Below are 24,930 nucleotides of genomic sequence, written 5' to 3'. Positions count from 1 at the left end.
GGGCCGCCGGCTCTGCCGGGGCAGGCGAACCCGGCGCCCGCTCACAGGGGGCTCAAGCGCAAAGCCAGACTCGCAGAGAAATGTCCTCTCATGGGTGTCCTCTGCGTCTTCCTGTGTTTGCAGGTTGAGGACAAATGTCCTGTCTTGCGGAGGATGGCAAATCAAACTGTGCCTGCTCAGCCGTACTTGCTGAGCAGCCAAATCAGGTCCAGTGATTTGGTTTGGGAGAGAAGCTTTCCTTCCTGCAGCATGGGCTGAGTGAAGAGCTTCCCTGCGCCCCAGCTCCACCCCGTGCCTCCCCTTTGCTGTGTGCAGAAGTCTGAGAGATGCTGGGTGCATATATAGCAGACCAGCTGCAGTGGGTTGGAAATTTTTAGGAGGTCTTTGCACTCATGGAGAGAAGCAGAGAGCAGAGTGCTGCACATCCCCAGAGCAGTGTATGAGGCAGGGAACTGCCTGGTGGAGCGACTGTAAGAGTCTGGGTGCTCGGGATGGGAGCTGCAGGGGAGGAATCAGTTGGTGGAATGGGCTTGCGGGTAGCAAGCAGCTGAACTCATCACTCTGCACCACAGCACACAGGTGTGGCAGGGGCTGGTGGTGAGGCTGCTCAGCTGATGTTAGAAACAGCAACCCTCTACCTCCCACCAGCAGCCTGCCTCCCCCTTTTCTTCCTACCTGCCTCTGCTTGCAGTCCCTTGCAGAGGGGAAGAGGGGTTCAAATGGTATGTATAAACCAGTATGGGACATTTCATTGGAAGAGGTGTTTGGAGAAGAGGAGTGCCAAAAAGGAGACCCTGACCTTGGAGGAGAGGCTGGACCTGGGAAATTAGCGGGGGCTGCTGAGGGTCAGCTTGGCTTTTTGCCTGCCCCAACATATCAGTACAGGCAGGAAAATGCCCCAGTGTGAGAGCCAGCAGAGATTGTCAGGGTGGTGAGTGGTGGAAGCCTTGCTTTACTGTGGCTCACTACGGCTAGAAGCTGGCTTCCTCCCACTGTGGATGTTAGTGATGGTTGGGGTTACCCCAGGTTGCCTCTCAGTTTACGCTGTATATTTTATAAAGGAGCTGGAACAGAGCAGACAGGATTTCAGCTTGTGTCTGTCTTCTCAGTGGTCACATTGAGTATTAAATTTCCAGCATTAACAATTGGGGGGGGAAGTGGGCACACAGATTGGGCAGGAATTCCTACTGCCTCTGCACGAGGTTAGAGAAAGGAGCTTGGTGAGAGAGTCGGGTTTCTTGTTTTCCCAATATAAACTGGATTTGTGTATGGCAGAAATGTGATTAGACTAACTCCTGCACGTGTCCCAAAGCCCTTGGCTCTAGAGCATTTACTCTGGTCAGCCAGCCATGGTTGAAATATTTGTAAGTGTCCCTACAGTGAAGAGAAGGGTGTTGAGCAGCCTGTAGATATTTTGGGTAAGGAGAGCTACTTGGAGTTCTTGTAGGAAGGATCCAGTGAAAAAACTATTTGCTTTTTTTTGCAGTGTATCAAAGAGATTTCACTGTCTCCAAATTTAATCCTTCTCTGGACAGTAGCAAAATCATCACTAGCAGAGGGGGATTCATCTGTGGATCAGAAAGAAATTTTTAAAGAGTGCCCTCCTTCCCAACAATGGGTTAGCACCACTGTTCCACTGTTTTAAGGGAGGACTATGACAATATTTTCTTCCACGCCCTGCAAGTATTCTAGTTGTTCTTGCCCTCCAGATTGGGTGAAGACAGTTTTTAAAAGGGAAGCATGCTAATGCAGAAATTTTTCTCCGCTGTGCTGTTTGTGAGCACAACCCTGACAATGAAGGCATCACCTCCCACTTTTTCTGACCTGTCACCTGTTTTGGTATTTCAGATGTTTCTTTTTGTTTCCTCTGTTCTTGAAATCTCCTGATTTTTACCAACATAACAGATGTAAAAAAACTCACATTCATTTGCCGGTGTTTGACTGTAAAGTAAACTATTGCTGTTGGCTTGGTTGGGCGAAGAGGGCAATATTGCCTGGCACCAGGGTCACCAGCACAGGAAAGAAGCCTTGAATGCTGTAAAAAAGAAATGTGGAGTATCTCACATCACTGTGTGTTTGCCTGCAACTGGAGTGATGTCAGTGCTCAGAATAGTTATCTTCAAGAAAACAGAGGTGCACTGATTTCTGATGGGCAAATGCATCCTTAAAATTTTGAGTTGCTCACTAGATGTTTTGGGCTTTTTTTTTAGTGTATGGAGGAAATGTGACCCTGTAACTTCAACCGCAGTAGTTGCTGCTGATCTTTATGACAATATGCTTAATGCTTCAAAAATTGGGGCCCTATGAATTAGGCTGACATCATGTTCCTTTTTATACCTTATTAAATTTAAATACCACTTTATACTTTGGCAACATCTCCCCAAACATTCTGGTATTGCTGCCTGCATGATTTTTGGAGACCAGTTGCAGAATACCTCTGAACAAATGGGCTGGCAGTATCTTGGAAGTAAGCTTTCTGAACACTAAGGGTAGCCAAAGATAAGTGAAACATGGATTTAACTTTCTGCTGAAACTGAGTCTACAGTTGTTAGATTTTATTTCCTTGTAGCTTTTTTCACCTTTTACACTTCATCTGCCTTTCTTTCCTTTTTAATTTTGAGTTCGGTTTGAATGTTCATTTGTTTCTCATGGATCAGTTACTTTAACCTATAATTATATTAATTTATAATGCTTTGATTGAAAATAGCCCTTTAGTAATGCTGCTTTACTCTCCTTCCCTCCCAGAGAATATTGTACAATTTCTGTTGCTCCCACAATTTAGATGACCAGACTGGGAAGTGTGGATGTTGGTGCAAACGGCTGATTACTCATGTCTGAGACTAATACAGAGATGCCAGGAGAGCTGGTCAATATTGTACCTTGCCTTTTTCTGATGGAATCAGGAGAGGAGGAGATGACCATGTGGCTTGACTTCTGGTGTCAGGATCTGTCTCCCTCTGCTCCTGGCAGAGCCAGAGAGAGAATTCCCCATCTCTGAGATGTGAGTTGAGTAAATGCGATGACATTTCAGAGAATGTGTGCCCGTATAACTTTCGCGTTCTGTTCCTGAGAGCACGAGTTACATGTCTCTCTGGTGACCCCCTGTCCTGCTGCTCCGTCCAAAATTCCCGTCCTGAGTTAGCTGCTGTCCAGGCCTCTACAGCCATGAGCCCTTGCCTTACCTGTGCCTGGAGTGTGCTTACCTGTGATGCTGGGACAAGTCCAGGTTAGTGTGGTGCTTCAGAGACGGTTGCTAGCTGATCTTGTCTCTTTGCTAGAAGCCACAGGTGATTTCACTGTTAAACACAAAACTTTTCTTTCTGGGACAGCAAAGGTAGCATCTCTTTTAGCAAAGCTATTATTTGTGTGATTCTGTCAGAGTCCCAAAAGTTGAGCTGAGAATTGTCTCAGGCATTGTGGGAATGAAGACACAGTTAATTTTAAGGAAAAACAAAGACCATGTAAACTTATCTCTAAGGAAGGACTATGCTTGCGAAGATGAGCCTGGGAGCGGCCGCAGCTCTTTGAAGGCCTACGAGCCAAAGGCTAAATGGCAGATCAGGCAGGGAGTGGCAGCCTGCCTGCTGTGGCAGAACTGCTGGGTTATCTCTGGGGGCTGTTGCCATGATGACAGTGGCAAACAGGGACTGAAAAATTTACCAGATGCATGTGAGCCAAAGGATTAAACTTTCTCATAGGAGAGAAGGGAGGGGAGGAGGGTGAGTGATGAATTAACGAAGGGCAGTATCCTAGTGAGAAATACCAGGCTCACTTTGCTATACTACTGGGATGGCAGGGGGGAATGCAGACTGGCATTCCTCCTCCAGTCTAAACTCTGAGCAACACTGCTCTAATAGATTTCCTCTTTGAAGAGAGGGTGAATGCACCATCCTTTCACTGCATCTGTCATTGGGATTTGCATTGCTTTGGCAGGTGGAAAGAAAGAAGTGGAAAAAGATTGTCTCTCTTTTTTAGTCTTTTTTCTCCCTATTCCCTATACTTACAAGTAAGTCTAGTTCTTTACTTTGTGCTTAGAGATTTTCTGCACTAGAGTTCGCAGAAATCAAGTTTCAGTGTTGCCTGCAGGTTGCAGACTATCAAACATGGTGCTAATCAGCCTGCACTACTGTCATCGATGGCACAAGACTGTTGTCATTGAAAATGTCTGATGCAAAACCATACCAGCTAGTAGTGGTCTTGGCCCTGCATATGCTTTTGTTCCTTTCCCAGAGCTGGGGCAGTGTCCCTGCATAGCAGAGTTGATAGCATGGTGGGCAGGCAGTGCATGAGAGAGGCTAAGCTTGGCAGTTTTCCCTCCTCTGGAGTCTAAGGAAGTCCTGTTACGACCCTGTGCTGCAGCCTCCTTTGTGGAGGTTGACAGCAATAAGGACTGGTCCTAGAAGAATTAGTGATTTGCAGCTGGCTGGGGAGCACAGAGCTGGTGAGGGGGTCTCTGCACTCAGTGCTCTTATTTTGCTCAGCAAAATGTGGTATCACTTCGTTGTTTGCAGTACTGCAAATTATTATGATACCTACTTGCAGGCAGCTTCAGGAAAGACCTACTTGTCTGTGCCTGGAAAACTTCTGAACAGCAATATACTAGTGTAAAATGTTTGTCTGAAGGCTTAGTAAGATAGAATTGTGGTAATAAAAACTAGTTTCATTCTAGAAGGGCTTCTTCAACTTAAAACATTTATTTACAGAATGAGACACTAATATCTATGGAAATTATTGATATAGGTCTTTCCCACCAGGCCAAATCCCAATGGACTTTTTAAGCTCCTGTGAATACAAGCCATATGTGAGGACAAGGATTTTAGGCCTCCAAAGCCAGTTCCTGAAAGCCTATGGAAAGGATTCTTTCCTTTCCTTCACTTCTACTCCTCTTCTAGGCACCTGAGTTAGCTGGTGTAGGCTGCAGCTTGTCTTATGAAGCAACTCAGTGTTTGGATGTGCTTTATCTTCTGCAGTTACTGTGTCATCCCCGATAAGTCAGTTGGTGTAGACTGTGGTAAGTGATAGCTGTGAAGACAGATGTCATTTCTTGATGTTGAAGACAACTCTTTTTTGAAAGAGGTTTTCTCAATCCCAGGGGAGCAGTGAGAAAAGGAGAACTGTCTGACATAGCCTCATGTGTGAGGTGAAAAAAAGGAGACTGAAGAGCTAAATCCTTAAACTTTAGCATACTTCCTCTGTTCCCTGTTCTTTTACAGGGACCTCTCTTTCACAAGGGGTCTCCTTGCCTGTGCAGCAGAATTTAGTTTGTAAAGTTTCCTGCAGCTCTGGAGATGGGTGGGATATGTGTGTTTATCCAGCTCTGTTTGCTGCTAGAGACCTGATCTCATACACCTGACTTGAAATGTGACTTCATAGGGGACAGTCCAGTGCTCTCTCTGCAATGCACTTTCTATATGCACATTTCAAATTACATGGGTACCCTGGAAGCTTTTTCAGGGAAAATAGCTGGTTAAAACTCATCCTATATTGGTCTCCAGCGCCAAATAAACTTTGTGTTTCTACTGTATTAGGGCAGCTCCCATTCTGAAAATGTCCATGTGTATCTTGGTTGTTTTTTTCATTTTTTAAAAAACTTTATTATTTCCTCATATCCCTTTATGTCAAAGCATATAACATTTCATAAGTAATGGGCCGAGAAATTGCCCATTGGCTGGAGGAAAAAAATAGATGTAAAAGGAGGAAGTTGTCTTTACTGGCCCCTGGAACGTTTTTCTGGGAGGCTACTAGAGAGTATGGCCTGGTGATGCCAAGCAGGACTTTTCTGTTGTTTGCCAAAAGAATTGATATGCTGTTAAGTTTAATTTTGTCTGCCTCAGGGCCTGTCCATGTAAGCTTTGGGTATCAAATGTCCTCTGTTGAGATTGTGTCAGAGAGATTAGGAGCATTGAAGTTGCACAGCTTTATTTTATAACTGGTGCCTGTGCAGAGACAAAGCTTGATTGTGATGATGTGTTTCTTCAGTCCAAGTTAAAGTAGTGATTTATAGCTCCTGTGTTACTTTAAATATTCCTGATTTTTGGATTGCAGATTGAAAAGTGGCTTTCAGTTCTGCCCATTTTTGTTTGACTTGTCTGTCATCTGGCCTAGAATCTGCCAGCTCTGCAGATTAGGGTATTGTGTTGTGTCTGCCGCTTGTTATGAAGTTGCCTGGATTAAAATTTTTGATGCAGAGCAATGATCCACAGCCTTCTCTGTCTGTCTGAATTGCTCTTGCACTTAAGGATGATGTAGAGGACTCAAGTGTTGGTCAGCTTGTCCTTTGTGTGGAAGCACTTCTACAGTAGTAGGCCAGGAGTTGAGCACTCATTTGTCTTCTCCAGACAGCCAAGTTCAGCAAGAAGATATGAAAAAAGAGACCCAAGGCAGTTGGCTGTTTTGCTAACAAGTTCAGGTGACTCTGGTTGCTGCTAGCAGTTTATGTTGCTGCAGAACTGGTTACAGTTTTAAGAAAGCACATTATGCCTTCTTAACTCTTTGTGGCTATGTACATTTAGTTTCTTCAGTAGTCCTGAAGCTGAGCTTAAAAAGCTTTCCCTCCCACCACTTCACAAATAGTCAAGAAGTTTATCTCCCTGAGGAATTATGAAGTGTTAATTGCTGAAGTTTTTTCTCATTTGAAAGCACAGCCAAAATTTCTTCCCATCTTGAAAACAAAACTTGGGTCTCATGGTTGCAGTTACCTTATCTAAAGGGGTGGCAGGGGTTGGCTCAGGAACAAGGCAACATGCAGCTCGATTGAGCCAGAGTAACTTAAATTCTTCCTTCTGCATCTTTGAATTCCTGGATCCTGCATTGCAGTGACTTGACACTGCTGAGATCTGCCTCCCTGTCGCATTGTTACCTTGTCTGCTCACCAGCTGTAGTCTGATACTGAGCTGCTTCAGCCAAAACCACGACACCTGATGTGGTCAGCTGATGGGGAGAAGAAGGGAACTTATGTCCAGAAATAAGCTCACTTGGTGTGGTTTCCCTTTGTTAGGCTGTGTTCTTCAGGACCCTCTGTGCATAGTGAGACAGAGCTGCTGGAGTTCTTGCACACATACAGTTGCTGTGAATGCAGCAGAGAAGGTGCTGATATGGCTGTGTTGCCTTTGGAGCAGCTCTGTCTCCTACTGTCTCACTGCGTGTCCACTTTAAGAGAGTTCATCTGCAATGCAGCTGTTAGCAGGAAACTTCTGTAAATCAAGAGGGAGTGAGTGCAAGTGAGCCCAGTGTCTGCAGTTGTGGCTGGGTCCTCCCCAAAGCACAGGGAAACTTGTTCAGAAAGGACTTTTTGCAGGAGGAGAAAGGGATGGCAGCACAGTGCTGATGGTAGGAGCCCCTCCCTTCTGTGCCTGTGTATGCATCAACTGCTCAGGAGCAGGAAAACATGGAAAAGCACAATGGGGAGCAATCCTGGAACTGGAAAATCCTGTCATGCTTTTCCCCTCCTCACTCTGCCACAGTCTAACCAGGTGTTTGCTTAGGGCCAGTCCTGTCAGGATGTCTTTACAGCACACTCCCTTCTTACACAGGAAGTCCTGTTAGAATTTGGAGCTGGTTGTGAGCTTCTGCATGCCAGTCAGAAGTGCACAGAGGCCCCATGGGTTGCAGGTTCACAACTGTATTGTCTTTTGTTGCGTGGCTGTCAGAGAGACCATGTGCTGGTGCAAAGGGATGATGCTGGGGGAGAGCCCACAGGTGGGGTCAGTTGGAGTGCCCTGGCTGTTCAGGTGCTGCACCTGGCAGGCTGGCTCTGCTGCTGAGTGACTTGCTATGAGGGGAAAGGGGAGGAGAAGAGCCATGTGTGCAGTAGCCCTCCTACAAGGGGGGTAGATGAGCTGTCTGAGGGGAACTCTGAGAGGATTGCAGCCCCTCCAGCACATGTCAGGTAGGCTGGCTGGGGAGCTTGTGGCTTTAAGCATGTGGCTGAGGAGTGGACCACTTGTTATTCTGCTCTTCCCCTGCCTCTCCTCTGCTTCCCCAGGAAGTAGAAGCTCCTTGAAAGACTGCCTGGCTATCAGCTATGACAGGAGCACTTGTACAATTGCTTCCTGGTTCCCCATCCACAAGTTTCTGAGGATATTCTGGTGAAGAAATTCCTCTGTAGCTCACAGGGATTCCTAGGGCCCCTTAGGCCATTGCTGGAGAGGGCCCTAAAGGACCTTCCTCCAAGGTGGCTGCAGCTTATGGGGAGTGCATAATGCTTTTCATTCTGGTACATTCTGGCAAGGGTTCTTCCTTCACTGTATTTAAAAGTATTCTGGGCAGACTTGGTTCCATATTTCTATTTCAATTTCTTTATTTTTCCACTTGGGAAAGCATTTCCAATTGGCAGTCATTGATGATGCAGAAAAAATTGATGTATGATTCAACACCAACTTTTCCTCCTCTGCTTCCTCTCTGCCTCTCCTGTTTTCTGGACATTTGTTGTCCCTCTCGTAATAACCAAATTGTGCTTACTGTGTGTAAGCAATGTTCCCTCCCCTTTTGCTGGGGGACTGTCTGACTTGTTGTAAGAAGTTATTTTTAGGGTTTGCTTCCTGGGATATTCTACCCGTGGCCAGTTATGGTGATGAAAATGTCACTGAGATGCAGAAAGGACTCCCAATTCATTGATAGCATGCCTGATCTTTCTTTTGTAAGGGTGCCCATGGAGATCATGAGTTCCTTACAAATACATTGCCAGCACTCAGGGACACAGCCCCAGTGACTGTACAGCATAACTCCCTGTTAAAAGTATAATGGGCTTCTGAATTAGCCCAGGGGAAAAGAAGAAAACAAGAAGAAAGAAATTAAAAATAAGTAAAGCCTTTCTTTGGTTGCAGTGGAGTTTGTTTCTGTCCTTTTTATTTTTTGTATATAGGGATGTCAGTGCTGCAGAGCTGTGTGTCCGTGTACAGGCCAGTCCCTCACAGTCAATTTGCTCCTTGTACTGGATGTATTATGTTGCACTGGGTTGCTGCCAAATGGCTGGTCTAGGCTAGAGGAGGTGTGTGCTTATTCTTTTGAAACACCTCTCCCACCCCCCAGGTCTATGGCTTGCAATGCCCAAAAAAGTTGATCTTTAGCATGAATGTAATAGAGGCAGATTACAAAGCTCAACTGACCAAGGCTGTGTGCTGACAAAATACTTGGCTCAAGGAGCACCTGTGTCTTCCTCTGAAGATGTCTGTTCCCTCTGTATTGCAGTGCATTTCTTTTCCTTTTCAGTCTTATGCCTTGAATCGGGAAAACAAGTTCATAAGAACCATTCAGTAAGGAATTATTGAAGTGGTGGGGATGGGCAGTTATTTGGTCTCTGGGTAGCCTGGAGATCTGTTTAGATCTTCATATTTCTTGGAGCAACTGTAGAAGGGGCTGCTTTAGTGTAGCTCTGGACACCAGGATCTTTTGCAGCTGGGTCTGAGAAAAGTGCATGTGGAGTGTTATGTTGGTGACGTGGAGATGTGGAAATAGCTTTTTGTGCCTGTATTGTACTCCTGGAAGAGAGCATAGGAAGCAGAGCCCCTTGTGTGGCTTCTGATCAAGGTAACAGAGAAGTTAAACTTGGTTTTCAGTCCTGATGCTGTTGGGATCAGGAAGCTGTGTGTCTGCAGTGCAGGGATGGTGGCAGCAGTCTCGAGTGGGTGGATGCTGTGCCTGTGCAACAGACACTTGTGAGCCGCCTGCAAGAAAAGCCAGTTACAGAAAGATTGGGGGAGACTCCTCCCTGATTAGATAGCATCTTCAAAGTTATCAGTGCTTAGAAACTTCTCTTTATGCTTTTACATACAAAGAGTTTCTTTCTATGTGTGTAACATACATGCATAACCCTGTGTATGTTTTTAAGCAATCCTGACATTTGAAGTTGTTTTAGTGAGTGGTAGCTTTTATCATGTCTTCTTGCTGTCTCGCTTCCATACAATACCTTGAAGAGCCTGAGCACTTTAAAGGAACAGGATGAAGCTCTTGGACTCTTCAGGAGTCAGAGGCAACCACGCTGTCTCTTTCCCTGCTGCCACATGGATTTACTGAGACATGGTGAGCTTTGCTCTTTGGTACAGAAGTATTTTGGTGGCTCTGCTGCAGGTGGTATCTGCTGTGGCACATGTGTGCATTTTAAGTCTTTTCTCATTTAAGTGTCTGGTTAGCTGCTCTGTATTTACTGCTTGCTCTGCTTAATTTAAAGTTCTCCTAGCATTGCTAGGGGAACTTAGCCTTAAAATAGAAGGTTTGACCTTTTTTTTTTTAATTATTCTAATCCCCTGAGGCTTGATGTTCCTTCTTGTCAGAAGAGGGTATTTTAGCGGAGGTATTATCTCTTTCGGAGAGAAGTCATTCAGCACTGGGGTGCAGTGCCATTCATCTGTGCCTTTAAGAAGATTTTCTTTTTAGTTTACTTCTCTCATTCATGTCTCTCAAATATCAAATCAAGGCAGCATTTCCAGCATCCTTCCTTCTCCCAGCTGACTGAAATAGCTAAAAAGAAGCAAAGGATGTAAACTTGGTGTTGCATGGACACAGGCCCCCCAGCATCTCCTGCAGTGAAGGATGGAATTATGCATTGAACAATGATGCTCTGCTGAGTACCAGTATTAGGAGTGTGCAGAAATTCTGAGGTTTTGTTTCCCTCCTGAGTGTCTGTCATTTTCATTCAAGCATACATTTCCTTGGTTCATTCAAAATAAATCCAGCTGTTTGGTGACCAGTGGCTGCATTATCATGTAGCATTTTATTCAAGAGCCACATTGTACAGCTGTGTCATGGGAAAACTGGAACTGGATGCAGTAGGTGTGCAGGCTAGGATAGCTCTGACAGTGATGGCAGAATTGGAGCACATTGGGTTTGAGAAGGAGCTTCTGTAGCCCCTTGTGCACAGGGAGAGCATTATGGTTTCTGTTTATATGTTGGTAAAGGTGGAGTCAGTGACAGGAGCTTCCTCCTCCAAGTAGGGTTTCTCTCAGGGCGCTTTCACCTGTGGGTGTTTAGTCTTGTTTTCCAGGAGCTTGGTTCTCTTTGCCCCCACTGTTTTGTCCTTCTAAAATTAGTATTCCCCTACCTGAAGGAATGTCATCATTCCACTGCAGTATGCTCCTCTGCACCACCAGGAAAGAGTTCCTGCAACTTTTTTTAACCATGTACCCTCAGTCTTATTTTGTTTTTCTCCCTGTCAACTATGTAATACTTCAACAGGTTTCATTAAGTATCCTTGATCCTCCCAGTACTACTACTGGGCAGGGAAGTATTAGCCCTGTTTTACACTTGGGAATACTGAGAAAGATGCACATTTTCAAGTGCTTTCCAGAACACTTGGCAATGAGCCATGATGAGTTAGGAAAAGAGTCCAAGTCATATTCTTTGCTGTAACAGTGATAAGAAGAGTGTAGGTAGAAAAAAACCTGTGGGCATTTGGCAGAAAATAACGTGGGCTAAAGCATGTAGTAGTATGAGGAGTTGTGGTATAGTTTGCTGGTTACAGGAATAATATTTTGATGTATTTTCTGTACTACTATTCACTCTCATTTGCTTACTGTTTGTGTGATACAACTTCAAAATATATTTGGTATGCCTTTGGACTCTCTCCCTTTCTGTGATTTTTCCAGGTGAAGAGGATTGAAAACTCAATCAGAGCTAACTACTGTTGGTACAGAAGGCTCTTACATGACAATAAACACACAATGGTTTTGTGTATGTGTGTGGGTGTGTGTGTGTGTTTGAAAACCAATCAGAAAAATTAAAGGTCACTTAGATGTAAAATTATTACCTTGTATTAGTCATAACTACAGGGACAGTGCCATCTGCAATAGTTTATTTTCTGAAGTGTGTTAAAGTAAGGTGGCAGAAATGAAAACTTAAATCTCTAAGATAAGCAACTGTACCTAAGAGTTAAGAAAACCCCAATTTCATGACAAGAATTTAGGTAAACTCTAAAATTGTCTGCATTTTGAGATCTAAGTAATTGATTAGGTTGTGAAAATTTGGATTATGGGATGCTGTCAGGAAACTCTTCCTGCCCTGCTCTTGCTCTGTCTTTTGGCTAATAATCTGTGTGTTAGTGCAAAGGTTTCTGCCTTCCTCAAGAATTTAGAAGCCTCCATATTAATGCATGGTTTAGGCATTTGAAGTCTATCCCCAGGAAACAGCTGTAGGTGCACAAGGTATACTACTGCAAGCCCTCTTGACCATATGATAATGTCAAACTAATATGAAGTCTTCAAGAGCAGAACATCCTTTACCACCCAGGGAGGAATAAAATCTTGTGTGTGTTTAAGAAGATTACTGTTGGCTCATTGGAAGGAATAATGAGAAGTTATGGGACAGAGCTGAAGACCTGTCATTAACTGAAAGCCAGGCCAGGGGAAGGAATAAAAGCCATGAGGGAATGACCAGAAAGCTATTCTACACTTAATAATGTGTATGCTGGGGATACTGCTTACTTTTCAAGTAGGGTGATTCACGTTTTGTTTAGAAGACAGAAACCGTACTGGGGCAGTGCTGCAAGGAATAGCCATATAAGAGTAGAGAGAAAAGGAAAATAGTAGGGAGAGGTGGAATGTGATTAAGGTTAATTAAAGTGTAGTGTGAAAACTAGTTAGAGGCTCTGGTCTGCCCTTTCTGTAATAAAAACAAATGTGGTTAGGCAATGCATGGAAAATTTATCTTTTCAATAATTAATTTCAAACTTGTTGCCTTTAGACAAATATTGTAGATTAGAAAAAAAGAATTAAATACTTGTGTGTAATTTAAGTCAGCATATTAGAAGAGGAATGCTTTTAAAAAAGGAAAGGGTTTACAGACTTATTTCTTCAGGTTGTGTTTTGCATTGTGAGATTCATCCGTTCTTTCTTTTGTACAGGATGACTGAGATCATCCTGAAACATGGATACTTGTCTTTTTTTTTTCTTTAAATCAACAGTTGTTTTCGTCATAACTTCAGCAAAGAATACAGGTTTCCCTTTGGAGAGAAAGGTGCTCTCCTAACACCAGAGCAGGAGAGTGAAAGATGGAGGAAGGGGTGGATGTTTGACTCCAGCATTGGGAATGATTCATCCGATGTCTTTATACAGAAAAGCCCAAAGAAACAAGCAAGAAAAACCATGAAAACAAACCAAAACAACAACAGCAGAAAAAAAGCAGCAATGTACATCCAGACATTATCCTTTTTCAGTCTGTCCTTTCTGCCACCTGGCTGTCCTAATGTTCCGGCATGTTGCAAGTTGTATTGTTGCTATTGTACCTGAATTAGCAAGTTTCAGACACCATTGGTTACTGAACACAAGGGAAAATGAATTAGAGGTCTGGCAATGCGTGTATATTAAATTTAGGTACTGCCTATCATGATTTGACTTTCTCCACTTTTGGAAATTGTATTTGTCTTTTTGTGCTTGAGCTTTGTTTTCATCTTTAGCAGGTTTGCATAGTGTGTAATGCTGCTGAGGACTAATGCTCATGCATGGACCTGTGTTAGCACTATTGCACATAATGTTTTGGCCTCCAGGTTGCAAAGAATTTTTCTGCTAGTTTGTTGGGTTTTTTGATGGAGGACAGAGGAGAAAAGAAAAGCCTCAAGAAAATGTAGCATTCCATGATGCTGTTTTTAGAAATTCTTTGTGGTGCAGGTTTATACAAAAGACACTTAAGCATTTCCCTGCCACCCCCAGTTTTTTACCTCCTATGAATAAAAGAATGTTAATACTGTGAAGGAGGATGTGAAGCACTATTCTTCTAGGCTCAGTCCTGTGAACAACCTCGATGTGGTGCATGGTTGGAATTAACTTTTTACGCTGGAGCTATAAACATTGTTCTGCTTCTCTGTGTGGATGATATGTTGATCACCTCCAAACAAAGAGGGTGTCTGTTCATGATTAGAAATTCACTTTGAGTTAAGCAGTATTTGAATTGAAAGTGTGAAGAGCATGATGTCAAGCCTTCTCCATGGAAAATGATATTAAAAGTTGCTAGCTGTTTCAATGCACAAGTTGTGGTGGTGTCAGTTATATTACTAACTGAAAGCCCTGGTGATTCTACAAATTTTGTGAAGCTCTGAAACACTACAACAAGTGGGGAAGGTACTTCTCTGACTTTTGAGTGGGTTTCAATTTTCATGGAATCACAGAGTCATAGAATGGCCTGGGTTGGAAAGGACCTTAAAGATCATCTAGTTCTAGCCCCCCCTGCCATGGACAGAGACATCCTTCAGAAGTCCAGGCTGTTCAGAGTCCCATCTAACCTGGCCTCAAGCACTCCCGGGGATGGAGCAGGCACACCTTCTCTGGGCAACCTGTGTCAGTGCCTCACTACCCTTACAGGGAAGAATTTCTTCTTAATATCTAATCTAAACCTCTTTCAGTTTGAAGATATTCCCCCTTGCCCTGTCACTACATGCCCTTGTAAATAGTCCCTCTCCGTCTTTCTTGTGAGCTCCCTTCAGGTGCTGGAAGGCTGCAATTAGGTCACCCTGAAGCCTTCTCTTCTCCAGACTGAACAATCTCAGTTCTCTCAGCCTTTCCTCATAGAAGAAGTTGATTAGATCCCTCTAATCAAGTTGCTGGCCCTCCTATGGACTCGTTCCAACCAATCAATGTCCCCCTGTGCTGGGCGCTGCAGAGCTGAAGGCAGCACTCCAGGTGCACGTTGTTGGCTCATGTCCAGCGTCTCATCCTCCAGCACCCCCAAGCTCTCGGCAGGGCTGCTCTGGGTTGGTTCATACCCCAGCCTGGATTGATGCTTGGGGTTGCCTCTTCCAGGTGCAGCACCTTGCACTTGGTATTGTTAAACGTAATGAGATTCCCATGGGCACGCTTCTTGAACTTATCCACGTCCTCTGAAGGCCAGCCTAGGCTGACTCTTCTAGGAAGAAGCCAACTTTCCTTTTCCTCAGTAGTTCTATAGCTTCATAAAAGTGAAATTTTTATTCATGCTCCTCTTTGGGCTTCCAAATACACATATTATTTCAGACTTTCAGCAGAAGTGAGAGGTTCACTGTTCTGTCTGTATGTGAGATGGGTGGAAGGGGGGAAATATGTATTTCTTTCTTTAGGTTGCTTATGTGCCTGAAATTTAAGGGTGTGGTTGCATATCTTTATAATCCATGATGTGATCATTAACCCCAGAAAGGTCTGAAAGTTTGGCTTGAGTAAAGCTTCTGTTTTAAAATGAATTATTGTTCATTTTTAAGTCATGAGGTATAGCTTAATTGCAAACTGGAGATCTTTAAAACCATCCTTCTCTTAACTGCCTACTAATTTGAAGTAACTGTGAACCCAAATGAAGAAAAAAAAAAGCTTGGGTTTGAATTATTGGTATTTATGGAAAGGCAAACTGTTTCCTTCCCTCCTGCCCTTGCTACAATAAGGGCATTGCTTTTGTGCAGTGTAAACTGCATTTAGTAATGGTCTTGTGCTTAAGAGCTTCTAGTTAATGAGACCTATTAACAATAATGAAAAATGGCATCCTTAAAGTGCAGAGCTAGTCAGAAAAATAATTCTTCAAGAATGACTGGATGGCTGTGTACTCTTTCTTGGCTTATTTAATTTAAGGGGTGGGGGAGGAGCACAGTCTTGGCTCTGAAACTAATTATTCTTCTACATATGTGCCCGTGATCTGCAGTTCCTGCTGGGGATTTGCAGAGCTGGGGCTTCTAGAGCTAAAGAGCTTCCCAGACTGAGCATAGCTGAGACTGGGGCATGTAGGCTTGGCTTTGCTTTCCCAAGCCTCAGTGGGAGCAGCAGTAGTAAAACCCTTTTTTTTGTCTGCTCAAATGAACACATCTGACTCAACAACACAGAGCAGTTGCATGGAGTAGAAAAGTGATTTTTTTACATAATTATTCATCTGGCTATGTTTGTATTGTAGTGTGTTGCCACCTCCGCATCATGTGCTGTTTTAGTTAGACAGGATATACACTGCTTTTCAATATGTGAATAATCCTGCTTAAGGAAAGGGGGAGGATTGGCAATGATTTTATTGGATTTGAGATACAAAAACCCCTACATTCCTGCTTAGGAAAGGACACAAGGAGACTGCCTGCATGGTGGCTGTTCATATGAATAAATAGTCAGGCATTACAGGGAAAGTCTAGAGAAGTGAAAGCTACCTATATCTCTGCCTTGGTGTCCTCCCACTCAGTATTGCACTCCCATGTACATTTTAGTAATTCCCTTTTCAGCCAGGACAGCCTGTCATGCCAGCCAGCAGACTTGGAATAGCTTCATTTAGTATCGGACCACCTTGTCCATCTTCACTGAAGAGGATTTCTCTGGTTCTGTTAGTGCTCTGTTTATGCTAAGAATTGCAGCTTTTTGTGGTTATAGGTTCTGTATATTGGGAGAACTTCCATGCTGTGGGACAAAGTGGGCACATTTTAGGACAAAGGAGAGATTTTCATGTAAAAGGGATGTTTCTTCTCCACTTTGGGGGCAGCACTGATTAGTGAAGACAGACTTAATTTCTTGGTTCTGTACCCTGGCTGCCAACTAAAGCTAATGGTACCACACCCCTCGGGGTTTTAATTGAACATCTTCTAAGAAGGCACCATCCTATTAACTGCCATCTGTGGCAGGATCACATGCTCAAAACAGTTCTAGATGGATAGACAGTGTCCAGCTCAGTGGCATTTCTTCTGTCTCTTTATCCTCTGGTACTAAGCAGAAGGGTGTCAATGTCTGCTTACAGAGGAGCTGTTTCTGTGCTATAAAGAAAGCATTTCAAACCACTTTGTCCTTGCTTCTAGCAGGTTTTGAGAGGTTCATGTAATTTTTCAGGATATTTTATATGCTAATGTATGTGTCCTTTGTGGAAGAGAGGAGTTGGAGTGTTTGCCATAGAGCACTCAACCTCTACTGTAGAGACTGTTGAGCCATCTGGGAGAGACAATCACCTTCTTGAAAACAGGCTTCTGAAGCTGTTTCTGTGTGGAAATTGGAATCCAGTGGATACCTAGGGCATGTAGGATCATTGGCTAGGAGATTCCTTTAAAATGGAGCCAACAAATATGCTGTATGGTGAGCTTCTGCATCCCCAGTGAAGCTGCAAGATTGTTAGACAGGAAGCAGGCCAGTGCGTGGAGAAGGAGGTGACTGGCAGTGAAGTGGGGAGCAGAGCACTGATGGGGGTGTGCAGAGCGCTGCTCTGTAGGTGAGAGGAGAAATTAGTTCTTGGTGAAAAGTGTTTTGTGGCCTGATGGCCAAGGCCACTCACCAGTGCCAGCTTTGCATGCACATTTGGCCAGATTTTCTTTTCCAGGTCTTGCTCTCTCCTGCTGTACACTGCCACAAGTCCAAGATTTGTGAGTTTGACCCAGAATTGCAAGGATAAGTCTCTGCTCTGTTTTCTTAGACTGGTGTGTTTGAAAAGATTAGGATTTCCTTACTGAGAAATCAAAACAGAGATGATTTCCCCTGGAATTTCATATCTTCTAATAAGGTGTTAACAGAAGGAAGGGGAAAAGTAATTCAGCAAACCTGAATACCCTGATTTAAACTTGTGCTAAAACTTGGACTTTATTAATTGCCTCTTGCTCTCCTTAGCTTGTCTGTTTTTGGGGTGGAAGCACTGAGCACCCATGCTTCTACTGGGCATAATTTATCTTGACATTCCCATTGTTGAGCATTCCTTGGGATCAAACATCTATTCATGCATTCTCTAATCACATCTGTGACATGGCATCACTACCAATTTGCATAGACAATGTTAATTCTGCTATTTTTTTAACTCCTAGGTGTTTTGGAATAGAACTTAGGTATTCCATTTTTAAAAATGTGTGTTTTGCCTACTGGATCTATGTAAATATTCTTCCTCTTTCTCTTAATTGACTTGGTCATTCAGTGCTGCAATCCAGTTTTTTATTATTCCCACTCCTGGGTTAACTGTTGGCTGGTAGGGAAGGAAGGCTTTTACATCTATGAGTCCTTTGCTAGGAGATCGTGTCTTTTGCAGTAGCTGCCACTTCTCCTTCTGTCTCCTTTTCTATGGAGATCAAAAGAGCATGGTGAACAAAGATGCAGTTTATCACAATCTGCCATCACTTCCAAGATGTCTAGAATGTCTTTTGACTACAGTGAATGGGGATAAATGGCTGGGTGCCACTTCAAAGTGCATTTAATGTTTGGATATTAGAGCATAGTTTCTGTGTAGCTGGTATGGAAGAGGAGACACCAAGAAGTGCCCTTTATTAGAAGCATCAGTAGCAAGTGGGTATCTCTGGGGCAAATAGTGTCCTTTTCCTTAGAAACCTTACTCATAGCTTTTGTAATAAGGTGATAAGGCAGTCATTGCATTTTGGTGTCTGCTGAGGTTTGGTATTCAATTCAGACAGAAAGCCCAATACCTCCTCTTTTTTTTTCATCCTTTTCTCTCCTGTCTGTCTCCATTCTTTCAGAAGTAGCTAATGTCTGGTCAAAGCAAGTCAGATTGTTGGGCAGGCATCATCTGTGGAAAAGCAGAGAGTCATACTGGGCCTCAACCTTTTAGAATGCAGACAATTTTGAGTCTTGGATTGTGTTTCTGTGAAATGGTGTAGTCTGTTATGGCTGGAACTATTAGGTTAAGTTAATTGCTGTTCAAAGCATCTGAAAAACTAGTGCTAGAAGTTGTCATAGGAAATGCTGGGTGTTCTTTTTGCAGCCAGTATGAAATGCTAAATCTGTATTTTGTTTGAAGGGTGTTTCAAATTCTTCTTGATGCTTAGTCATGACCTGTCTATATGTTAACATCCATTTTCTACATAGTAAATACAGACTTTAACAATTTATGTCTGAGCAGAAGGATCTTTCCTATAACATGAAATATTTGCTAATAAGCTGTCATGTTTTGGGTCACTCTGGTCTACTGAGGTAGATGATTAGAGCTCTTCTAGTGATGCCCTTAGAGCTTTGCTAATCAGAATCTTATGAACTGAACCAGGAGCAAATATTTTATCTTTGTAATAAAATTTCATAAGCTGAGGGATCTCAAAGTGCATTCCAAGCTGACAGTGGTAGTGGGACTACTGAATTGCAGTCATAGGCTGGGGAATCACAGAACAGAGCTGTATCTTAAATTGGTGCTGAATCTGAATTCTCCTATTGCATAATTCAGGCATGGTGAAGACACTTAACATGTTGGAAATATGATGGTTCAGCATAAAATCAGAAGAAATAATAAAGCTTTTTTCTTGGGGGGGGGGGAGTGGTGATAGTTACTGCTCTTTTAAAAGTATGAGGAGCAGAGGGAAGCAGCCTTGCACTGACGAACACAGGAAGATGCAAAATAAAGATCTGGTGTATTTTTGCCAAAATATGACTCATTGTTTCTCTTGTCTGACTTATATTCCTGGGAGCATCTGATCACAGAGTTGCAAACTGATTTTGCCCAGTGGTTAAGACTGAAGGATGCATCTTGTTATTATGAAGGCAACCAAAAGTTCCTAAGGACTGTCTTTTGTCAGAATAGCTGGATAGGCCAAAATATGTTTACTCAGCAGGAGGCAGAAAAAACTGGAAAAGCACCTTAGAGCAGCAGACATCTGGTTTTCTGATATATGTTGCCCTCTTTCACCTCTGATGGCAGGAAGCAAACTGCCCCAAGTTCTCCTATATGAGGACCTGCTTATTTAATAAACAAAGCAAACTCTTCAAAATCCCCTCTTTTCCTGGTAAAATGGGTGTTTTCCCTCTCTGGACTCTGCTTATCTTGTTTTCTGTGTGCTGCAGATCAGAGAGGCCAAGACAGGTTTATCTTAGCCCACAGCAGTGCAGCCTGCCATCAGTGAGTCTGGCACAGCACTTCCTGCCAGCCATGGTTCTTGGTGCTGTCACCTGGCTCTTCCTTCTGAAATGCCTTCCTACCACATCTGCCTGGGCTGTTTGGTACCTGCTTTCCCCAGACATGTCTTCCTTTGTTCCTGTGGAGCCATCTTAATGATTTTTCTCTTAGTGTGCAGATTTATGTATAGGCTGTAATAAATAAGAGCTTCTCACAAAAGCAGTCACTGATGTGCTTTTCTGTATAAGTTGCTGTTCCCTTGAAGCTTCATTTCTTTTAGTTGTGGAGTCAAGTGTCCTATTTCTCTAATATTTGAATAATTCTTGATGTGTGCCTCTGCTCTTGTCAGGCAGACTGGGAAGATTTAGCTGTCTCCAGTTTTATCTTGGGATGCTGTAAATGCCTCAGTGCTCTGACCTGGTGGTTTCCTGACCAGCTAGAGCTAGAGAGAGAATTGCTCTTTATGCTTATGGGCATAGGAGGAGATGCTGCTCCTTGCAAGTTTTCCAGTATATTGAATGAATGAGAGAGGGCTAAATGCAGATTTAGGAGTTGGTACACTGTAGTTTTGGCTGCTCTTGTTAAAGAGCAGTAGGCAATCTGAGGGATATCATTCAGTGTCTGTTCTCATGGGAGAGGTCCTTGGTTCTGACTGTAAGCAGCCAACTGCATAATTACTTCTTAGGAAATCGCTGTGTATCACTGACTGCTGAACAGCCCATCTCTAAGCACTGCTGTCTCAACAGCAATGTCCTATTTGCCTTCATACAATCCAGATTGCATGTGATATCCTGGTATTTTATGGATAGGGTTTTATTTCTTTCTTTTAGGCACAGGATCTGACTCCTTGCAAATTTCAAATAAATTGCTGTATTCTCACTCTACTTTTTTGATCTCCAGAACTGAGTATTTTTCTTCACTACATGAAGTGGTGATGGTAAAGATAGATATTCCCTATGTACTTACAAAAATGATGGCCTCTTTATGAGTGGCAGAAGTTATGAAGGGTGAATATTAGGGGAGATCTGAACAATTTTCTCTTATGATGGGTCAGAAACTAGGGGTAGTTCAGTCAGGGGACTAGAACATCTCATGGTCTGACATGATCTGTATATGAGCAATATCTTGGAGTATCATAGCAAAGGGTAGTTGAACTGTCCCCCATAGCAACATGAGCAGTCTCAGCCAGCAGGAGCTCTGCTGCTGCTGAAAGAGGCAGCCTTTCTTCTGGCTGTTCCCTCCTTGCACTAGCACAAATTCTTTATATAGGTGTGTGGTGAACCAGGTTAATGATGGATCAGTTCAGTTATCCAGTTCAGTGCGCTGCTGCACAAGTGCTTGCGTCAGCATCAAAAGTAAAGAGGATACAGGGCCATTAGCAAGAGGCAGGGGAAGGATGTGACTGCTGTGAGTGCCAGCTTTGCAACAAGGGGATCTCCTTTACCTGCTGTTGGACAAATCTGCACCACAGGCAGGGCCAGAAGAGTGATCTCTTTTTTTCCTAGAGATATTAAAAAAAAAATCTGGCTTTATCTTAGCTGTGGCCTTTCAGGGGAGGAAGTCGGGGTACTACATCAGTGCTGTAGTGGGATGTTAACTCCTACAGCTGTACCACTGAAACCCTTCATTCCAGTGGCTTACATAAAGAATCTGAAATGCTGTTGCATCTCTATATAGCTGAATTACTAAAATACTATCTTATGAGTATATGGGCTTTTTTGGAGGAAGTGTGAGGTTCTTTATGGTAAGCACTGTCTTGCTGTGGTGCTAGCTTTGCTGATGTGCACTAGACTTTGCTGAAGGAACTCTTCTAATGCAACATCCTGGAATTGCTTATGCCTATGAAATTTATTTACTGGTAGACATAATCCAGACAGAAAGGAAGACCAGCAGTGGTTAGTATCATCAGTATTCCCTCTAACAGGGAATTTTGATGTTCTGGAAGCATAGTCTTCATGGTGTTTTCTGTCCCCTCAAGCCTCTGTGTCAGGTGCTGAACCCAACATTTGGGTCTGAGATTGGTCTGATAATCTACTTAAAGCTACTGATGGTTGAAGAGAATGTCATAGAGTCTAAAGATCACTTGAATGAAGAGATCTCTGTGCAGTGTGTCCTTTGTCTCTGTGGCGAGCCATTTCATGCATAGAGGAGCTGGGCTGCGGGAGCGGTTATCTGCGTGATCCCTCGCAGTGTCATTGCCCACACGGTGAGTCACTGGTAATGCCCGAGTTCTTATTTTTAGTCCTGTTGCTGCCATCGTGCTGAAACCATTGGCCGGTAAGAGACTTAAGCGAGGAGATAAACATGTTAATCTCCCTAGACCTTCCCCCTCAGCTGCTGCCTCTCTGCCTTTGTGCATCTCAAGATGTAGCCTTTCCCGAACTGTTGGGCAGAACGATGTCCCCTGTGTACCCTGGTGGGATGTCACTCAAATATTTTCACAATTAAGTGCTGGAGCTGGGAGGAATGCCTTCCATGCATGTGGGTTTGCATGTGCAGGCAGGCCACTGTGCTGTGTCAGCAAGCAAAGCAAGCTGGGCAGGCTGTTGCTGTTCACCCAAGCACCTTTGCCATCAGGGCTTTTTCCTTGGGTCCTGTCACCCAAGTGCCTTTCCCTCAGTTCCCTCAGAAGAGTTCTGAAACAAACTCAGGATTTACAAATGGCAGGATTCTTTTGTATAAGCTTGCTGTAACAATTAAGCAAGTCTGTCTCTTTTGGTGAGTTTTTAAAGTATCCTGTTGAATTCTTGGGCAAGGCCGCTGGGTCTCTGATATATTATTTTACTCTAATAACTGTTTTTGTGTTTATTCTTAGGCTTCCTATTTTACTTGCTTTCTTGACATGGCAAGATAGAGGATATGGGAGTACTAGTGACTGCTTCTTTGCCCAGTAGTTCGCTGGTAGTGATGCAGACTGAATAGAGTGTTTTCTTCTGCTCTGTCCTTCTTGTGCTCCCTTTCCTAGATACATCTGATCCTGCAAAATTAACTAATTTGCAGATCCCTAGGGGTCCAGCTAGTTGTTTTCTGTGGTTAATTTTGTTAGCACATGTGTCTCCAACTTCGAGGACTCTTAAACAGATTTACACTGTGTGAATTTTAAGGGAAGAAAGGAGTGTGTTCAGGTGTTCTACGGTTTTGTTAGCAGGGTTGATTATTTCCTTAAATTATGTATTTTGAGGGTTTTGCTTGGTGAAGAGAAGTGAAGGAAATACAATCAGCAGGTGGGAGCTTGCTCTTGTTCCAGCAATAACCTGAGCCCTCGTGGACCTCATTGTTCCAGAAGTCCCAAAACACACATCCATAGTTAGTAGCACTGTGTGGTTTTGGGTGATCTGCTTCTCAGTTTCTTTAACTCAGTGGCCTTGGGTAGCCAGCTGCAGCTCGTAATTTGAGTATGGCTCAGACTCCTGAGCACCTGGCATCATGTTGGTGGTACAACAAGCGCATGCTTAACTGAGATGGAGTTCAGTCCTGTTGATGATGGCTCTGTTGGTGTCATTCTTCTGACCTTCCTGGTCCAAAGCCTCTTTGAGTTCTGTACTCTCATTTTTGTTCCTGTCCATGTGCCTTTGAGGGTGGCCTGATCTTTTTAAAATTCAGAATGATAATTTTGAAAACCTCTTTTCTTTCTGATGCCTACCTTTTGGAAGGAAAATTATGCAATGCTGGGTGATTCAGGCCTGGCCTCTTTTTTGTTTGTTTGTTTGCAATTTTTTCTGTCAGACCTGGGAGAGAGAACATTAATTCAACCTAGGAAAAGCACACTCAAGTATAGAGTTGAGCCATAAATTGACACACTAACTACCAGTACTGCCCCATCCTGCTGGGTGACGCGATGTAGAAAGGCAAGTGAAGGGAGTGATCACAGTGAATGAGGAAGTAGTACTGCCAGCATGCTGAGAGGGGGAACCAGTCCTGTGTGTGACTGAACTCACCTGCAGCTTCTCTGGAGGCTGCTCATTGCACTGAAAATGAAATTGACCGTGGACAGTGGAGTTGTGAGACAGGAAGTGTAATCACTTCACCCACATGTGCTATGAGTTCCTGGAGCTGGTCTTCATGTGTTTCTTCCTTTTGGTGTGTTTTTATGTTATTATTATTATTATTTATTTATACAATCACTATTCTTGTATGATTTTGTTTCTGCATGTGCTCAGTGTTTGAGAGTGAAAATGTGCAGGACTGGACAAGCAAAGCATAATTATTAATACCTCAGTGTCTGTATTTTCTCTCTGTCTCTCCCTCTGTCAATTTCCTTTACTGTGCTACTCCTAGTCTAAACACAAGAACTAAACATGTGAAGCTGATGAAGAGAGAGGTGAGTCTCTGCTGGTAGTGTAGCAGAAGGTGTGATTGCAGCATGAAGGACACAGTTCATGAACTTTATTCTCAGTGTTGTAGAGATAACAGCATTGAAGCCCCAGTGATATGGCTTTCAGTGGAGGCTAGCAGCTTAGGAACATATGTAAGTCCCCAGCAGGCCTTACAATTTGTGTTCAAGTCTATGAATCCCACTATTACTAGTCCTGCTTGTGAGGTGTAGTGCTAACATGGATATGTATGTTCATGCTGTGATTAAACCTTTGATTGTGGACTAGACATCTCCATAAAGATTGGAGCTCTTTTGCAAGGACAGAAGGTGCCCAGCAGGAGCAATATCAGAAGCTGGGTGTCTGTCTCCTGCTCATGAGTGCCAGTTCCAGAGGAAATTGTTATGCAATTTGCTTATCACTTCAGTTTTACACCATCTCTCTCTCTGCTGCTGCTGTACTTTTAAAGTGAAGGTCTTGGCTTCTCAGAGGACAGCTGCTCATGATATCCCCTTGTGCAGGGTCTTGTTCACTGAGGCCCAGCCTCCTGGAACTTTTCTTCTCTCTAACCCTATGGAGAAAAATCTGTGTGATCACTGGAGTCCTTATAGGCAACAGCTTGTCCACGATGCTGGATTAATCATCATCATGGGATCCAAGGGATGGCTGAATTCTGTCCCCTTAGTTGAGGTGAGGAAGCAGATGGATGGAAGACACTTGGAGCCATCCATCTGTCCTTTCATGGCACAGTAGCAGAGAGGGTTCTAGAAAGCCAAAGGATGTTGATAGCCTGTGTCTGTGCTAGCTGTGGTGTGTTAGGGGTGCTAGTGTTTTTAATGTCCTGGAGGTCACGAAAGTTAGTACTGTAGTGTGCACGGGGAATTACCATGACTCT

The 24,930-nt window shown here is 43.5% G+C and overlaps 1 protein-coding gene and 1 long non-coding RNA gene across 22 annotated transcripts in view; both read left to right on the top strand.

The window, feature by feature from the left end:
* CAMK2G (calcium/calmodulin dependent protein kinase II gamma) overlaps positions 1-24,930 on the top strand; it is a 118,451-nt gene that overhangs the window by 6,931 nt on the left and 86,590 nt on the right. The window lies entirely within an intron of this gene.
* Positions 9,815-11,739, top strand: LOC143694774 (uncharacterized). The gene is made up of 2 exons (XR_013183474.1): positions 9,815-10,020; positions 11,583-11,739. It is a non-coding gene; the product is annotated as an uncharacterized LOC143694774 (long non-coding RNA).

This window comes from Agelaius phoeniceus, chromosome 9, assembly GCF_051311805.1.
Source record: "Agelaius phoeniceus isolate bAgePho1 chromosome 9, bAgePho1.hap1, whole genome shotgun sequence".
Classification (NCBI taxonomy): domain Eukaryota; kingdom Metazoa; phylum Chordata; class Aves; order Passeriformes; family Icteridae; genus Agelaius; species Agelaius phoeniceus.
The sequence above is the reverse complement of the archived record's forward strand: the minus strand, read 5'-3'. Positions and strand labels throughout refer to the sequence as shown.